Source organism: Acyrthosiphon pisum, chromosome A1 (assembly GCF_005508785.2).
Source record: "Acyrthosiphon pisum isolate AL4f chromosome A1, pea_aphid_22Mar2018_4r6ur, whole genome shotgun sequence".
NCBI classification, from domain to species: Eukaryota; Metazoa; Arthropoda; class Insecta; order Hemiptera; family Aphididae; genus Acyrthosiphon; species Acyrthosiphon pisum.
The window spans coordinates 39,858,105-39,864,104 of record NC_042494.1 but is presented as its reverse complement, the minus strand read 5'-3'; the positions used below and the strand labels follow the sequence as shown (position 1 = coordinate 39,864,104).

The 6,000-nt window shown below is 31.3% G+C and overlaps 1 protein-coding gene across 1 annotated transcript in view; it reads left to right on the top strand.

The window, feature by feature from the left end:
* Positions 1–3,945: 3,945 nt before the first annotated feature.
* Positions 3,946–6,000, top strand: part of LOC100169235 — a 62,569-nt gene continuing 60,514 nt past the window's right edge. The window contains exon 1 of the mRNA XM_001950873.5: positions 3,946–4,273. The gene's annotated coding sequence lies outside the window, so the exon portion shown is untranslated. The remainder of the gene's footprint in view (positions 4,274–6,000) is intronic.

Below are 6,000 nucleotides of genomic sequence, written 5' to 3'. Positions count from 1 at the left end.
GGACAATGTAAGTTTTCAAATTTTTTAGTTTTTTTTTCTATAAATTTCAATAAAGTTTATCTATTGGGCCAAAAAGTGTAAAAAAGTAATACAAGGCTCTGATACATTTGTATAATAGCAGTTGAAAAAATATAAAAATACATAGGCACAATTATTTTTTATAAGCATTTGAAGTTGAAATTTTGACAAAATTTATCAAATTTAAAATTGAATAATTATTTTGTAGTTAAAAATTTATAAAATGTTCAACTTTTATATCTAAGGATTGAAAATTTAAAACAAGATCCCACGTAAATATTTAATTCTGTTACCAAAATTTCTAAGAAATACATAAGCACAGTTTATTTTTATAGTCATTTTAAGTTCGAATTTGGACGAAATCACATATTAAAAAACCTGGAATAACTATTTTAGTTATTTTGTTGTGATTGTATATTATTGAAATTTCTAAAGTATACTATTATCATTAAAGTTACGCATTGCACTAACAAAAGGATCATTCAATAAAAAGTTTGATCAGAAAGTCCACTTAAAAGATAATATTTTATTAAGTTGTAGTTGTTGAATTTTAGTAAAGGATATCGTGTAGTCTATACTCTGCTCCTATACGGCAAAACCTATATTATAATTATTAGTAAATACCATATTATGTTTGTACAAAATGAGTACTGTGGTACCGAATAAATTAAATTATGTTTAAATTGAAATATTTGATCGATATTGTACATTTTGAAATAAATTCTCATTTTCAATAACACATAAAACGTAAATTATATAGTAGTAATATACAATATTAATGTACTATAGTTACGTAGATATAAATGAAATATGTATATTACACTGATTTATGTTAAATATCAAACGAGTGATTTAGAAGTATTTAACAAAAGTTAATAAATATATTTGAATTTAAGTGTTACGTTAGTTAAAAATATATGTTATTGTTATTTATTTTATTATTTTAGATATTAGTCATATAAGATGTCTTACTTTTATACTTTTATTGCGTATTTATAGAGGAATAGAATTTAAACAGTGAACTTAATTAAATCTTTAATAATCTAAATAAATAGACACAAAAAAAATTCTTAGAATAATTTACACATTAAACGCGTCTTATTTTTTAATTCGTGGTATGATTAATTTGTGTTTTGTACTTTTGTGTCCTACATTGTTTACTTATGGTTTACCAGCACTATCAATTTTAAATTACATTTATTTTTATTGTGATGTTTTTTTGAAACTTTGAAAGATATAAAATCGATTGATGAAAATTATTGAAACTTAAATAGTTCATAGATCTAGAAGTACAATGAAAATGTCTAGGAATTTAAATTCTTTAATTTAATATTCTTTACATTAAGTTTTTGAATATAATTTTTTTTATTACATAACACCAATTCAGATTTTTTAATATTAATTCGTCGATTACTGTTATGGTTTAATAATAAATTGTTGTCCTTCGACACGCGTAATATTATGTTATAGGTAGCCCTGAACAGTGGACAGTGGATTTAATATATTATAGAATTTGATTTTACATAACAGCTATACAACATAATATAAGTTATAATAATAATAATATATATTATACCGTAACACAGCCAATTCTCAATAATTTGTGCAATAAGTAGTAACAACTAATATTATATTATATAGTTGGTGTTTGTGTACATCGTATACATCATTTAAAATAAATAAAAATATTCTACCTCTTCCAATAAAGAAAATGAGGATTTTTTTTGTTGATGCTTAATGCACGGAAAAACTGCATTATGCAATTTGTTACTAGCAAATTACAATATAGGTATTATACAGGATGATTCCTCAAGCATGCCCACCCCTATTTTTAATTTAATAATACATTTATAAAAATTGTGATTTTTTTTTAATTTTAAAGTACCTATACTAAAGGCTATATTTTCAAATACTGAGATTGGCTCCCATATCGTACAATGACAAACCTATAATATCCTCAATACACAGAGTAATAAAAAATAAAAAATAATAAAATAACTACTGGTCGAATTTCAATTTGGACACATACCAAGCTTGTTCGTACATAATACAAGTACAAGAATCTAATAAGTTTTAATATATTTTTAAAAATCAATAAAATCTAAAAAAAATTAATTTTTTTTCAAATTGGCACCACCGCCAAAAAAATATTATGAAGCTCGCAAGGACATGTCATCATGTCCTATTTCTCCACCCACCCTTAGGGCCTGTACTTATAATAATCATTATTACGTAGGTATTTATACACGTATATCTACGTATACATTATCATATATTATAAAATAACAGCGGAAAACGGTGTGGGCACCGCGCAGAACACGGGTGTACCTATTATACATAGGTAGTTTTGAGTCGCGGACTTGTGCACACGCAAACCTACAACTGCTCTCTTGGTACGACTGATATTATAATAATTGATGTACGCTTCGGCATTGTATGAAATAATAAAAACATTTGCACAAAAATGTTTTGCACGAAAATTATATTATCGTTTAAACCCGGCGATGAGAGTTTACGTACATCTATAACTTATATAAAACGTGTGTTAGTGTAATACGACTCACATAATATATTGTAGACAAGAACGATATGATAATTTACGTATAATTGTGATAAGATTATGTTATAGAGGTTACATTATACAGTGTGTCTTATTTCATACTTGCCCGCCTACGATTTGTCTTATTAGTATTACTTCACTTGCCAAAAACTGCCTAATCTTTGAAACCCACACACTAGTTGTACACTATTATATATATTTTTTTCTCTTTCGAAAATAGTTTTTGAAGAGCATATTATACGCTCAGTAAATAGTAATGGGTTTTAGGATATAACATTTTTAGCGCCGCGTGATTGATCCAAGACTTATACAATTTTAGCAAATTGTTTTCAATACCAAAACGTTTGAAATTGTATAAATATTTGTCAATTGGCAATAGGATTTAAATAATTTATCATTTTTGAATGTGAAAAGTATGCTCCGAACTATGCAGAGTGCCAGAATATAAACTTGTTTATAAATACATACGAGCCACTATAAAAATGGGCGTAAGTATTATAATATTATATAGTACTGCAGTCAAAAATCAATAAAATAAACTCACATGCACATCAAAGTCCATAATGGTGCTCAATGCTCATACGGGAAAAAATTATTAAACTCGCCCATGCGACCACTGCATATAGGGAAGTAGGTACCTAAACGTCCTAAACAAAATATGTTGTCTACCGGTTGATTCAATAAAAAATTAATTATTGGCTTTGCAGGGGTTATAACCTTGGAAGGAAGACACTCCACCCCGAGGTCCATCTGGGTACCGGCAATTTGTCAAAAAAAAAAAAAAATTGACATATTACAATAGATCAATAAATTCAAAAACCTGCGTTGATAAATAATAATAAATTGCGTTTATACCAGGACCGCGAAAAATAAATCGATTTTTAATTTTATTTTGAGTTTGGTTAAACCGAATAATATAAAAAGAAAATTAACGCTCCTCGGTGAAAAGCCTCGGCACTTTTCCCAAACGATTTTTTAAATTAAAAAAAAAAAAAACGTTTGACGTGACACCCTGTTGTTGAAACATACGGTAGGCATACTCCAGTCGTATACAGGCATTATAATAGGTAGGTATTGAAGAAGGACTGGGATCGAGTACTCGACACAATATACGATATACTATACAACAATAATATTATAGATAATAGGTATACCACCCGATACACGTGACAATAATAATAATATTGTCAGTAAATAATGTGCGCGCGCGTTGTCGCCTCCGCCGAGAAAGACACGAAACGCGCTCCCGGGAGGCGAGGCGGGGTGGAGGGGCACTGACCACCCGGCGCGCCGCCGTCGAACCGGTCCCGCAACACCGATCGGCGGCGGCGGCGGCGTCAGCAACAGCAGTCGGTTGTCGGTGAGTCGGTTCTCTACAGTCGTTTACTACCCGTCCGACATTGCGGTCGTCGTGTCCAGTTTTTTCTCGGTGCACCTGTTCCTCCCTCACACAATATTATATAGTTACGGTGTTCCGTCTTTTGTCCGTTTTCTTTTTGGCGCCATCCCCGCCTCGTCGTACCGAGTCGATTTTCGTCACGTACCACCCCTCTCAGCTCTTCCCCCTGTCCGTACTGAAATAATAATACTTATATAATCGATCGTCGTACCGAGTGCACGTGGTGAATACAAGACTAATTTATAATTAACCAGACCTGTCTATATCAAAAACGAGCAGCGCACCCGTCGGATCAGGTAAACACCATAATATTTATTGATGATATTTATTAGCTAAGATGATGGGTATTACCGTTTATGGATAATTGGATATCGATGATCCGAAAACCGGTCGCCACGGCCAAAATCTCCCGACCTCCGAACCCGTGTCGGATGACATAATATTATTATAATACGTCGTAACGTCGTGTCGTCTGGCGCTTTGTCTTCCCCGTACACTTGTTACATATTTATGCACGCCGATCGCTAAAATCCAGCGACAGGTTGGGGTAACGCGATATTAGGAAATATATATTTTCGTATAGGTATACGTTGTTATCGTCGATCGATACAATAACGCGATACCCGTGCGATGGATTATACGTTTCAGATTGATATCGAACCCGTCCTTATCGATGTATAATAATAATAATAATATGACTGGTTAGTAGGCGATAGTTTTTTTCGCAGAGTTCCACCGGGTGACTTGAATGCTGGTCGACCCAAAGGGTCTATTTACTATTATTATTATAGTTTTAAGCCGAAAACGTGCGGCACGGTCTACCGAACACGCCCGAGCGATGCGCTGTTCTCATGCTCTGTGAATATTCAAAAGCAAATAATACGTTATTTTTTTAACCGTAATTATTATTACGAACACAAAAAACGCAAATAATTTAACAGTTGTGGCGTTATGGGTCGTCTCTAGACTTCGGGTATGAATACGTTTGGTTTAAATACGATTCATTTAAATTGTTCTGTAATAATTGTTTTTGGGTTACCTATCGTATTCTCGTACATAATTATTAAAATTGTTTACTTCATTACCGATTGTCGTTATATTTTCGAAGAGAACGACTTAACCATTATAATAATATCATATTATTCGATCATAAATATTTTATAAATTACTATTTTGTTGTGAACACAAATATTTGGAAATTTAACGACTGTCATTAAAATTCAAAGCGTCACATGACTACTATTTTGATTTTAAATAGATGTTCCTTATAACAATCTAAAAACGATTATGCCGTGTCGATTTATCAGTTCGATCCCAGCCAGTAAACGATTAGGTATGATATCCACCGTACTCATTTATAATAATTACAAATAAACGTCAAATTAGCTTAAACCATTTTTTAGTAAAAACACTACATATCATAGAAGTTTTAGAACTAAACAACACTAAACATAATATTATGTACCTACTTATTTAAATTTAAAATGAAATATTATAATAAGGGTGTCGTTAAGTTTTGAAGGTCACTGTAATTTACTCCAATAGTTTAATAGGTTTATATTATAATAATTGTACAGTGACTCATATAATATTTAGTTACATATATTTCAGACGTTGACTAAACAATAAACTAGAATAATATGAAATATTGTAGAAAAAATAATAGGCTACGAAAACTGGACCAAGATCGTAGGAGTGCATTGTTCATACACTATATGCATTGCAACACAGACACACTATATTATGTACTCTGTCTTATAATAATGTATCCAACGGGTGATTAAAAATAATGTACGGGTGGCATTGTGTTGAAATTTTATAAGTAGGTACTCGAATCGAATTTAAAAACGATGGAAAATAAAATTTGTTTCGTACAATGGCGACCGTCCAGTTATGCGGATCGTGTCTGATAAACCTTGGCCGGACGGGATGCCGTCAGTCGAATTTTAATATTTTTATCTGAAGTCCATTGTAGTTTAGTCGGTGAACATGATAATAGTATAAACCAATGATACAATCCTTG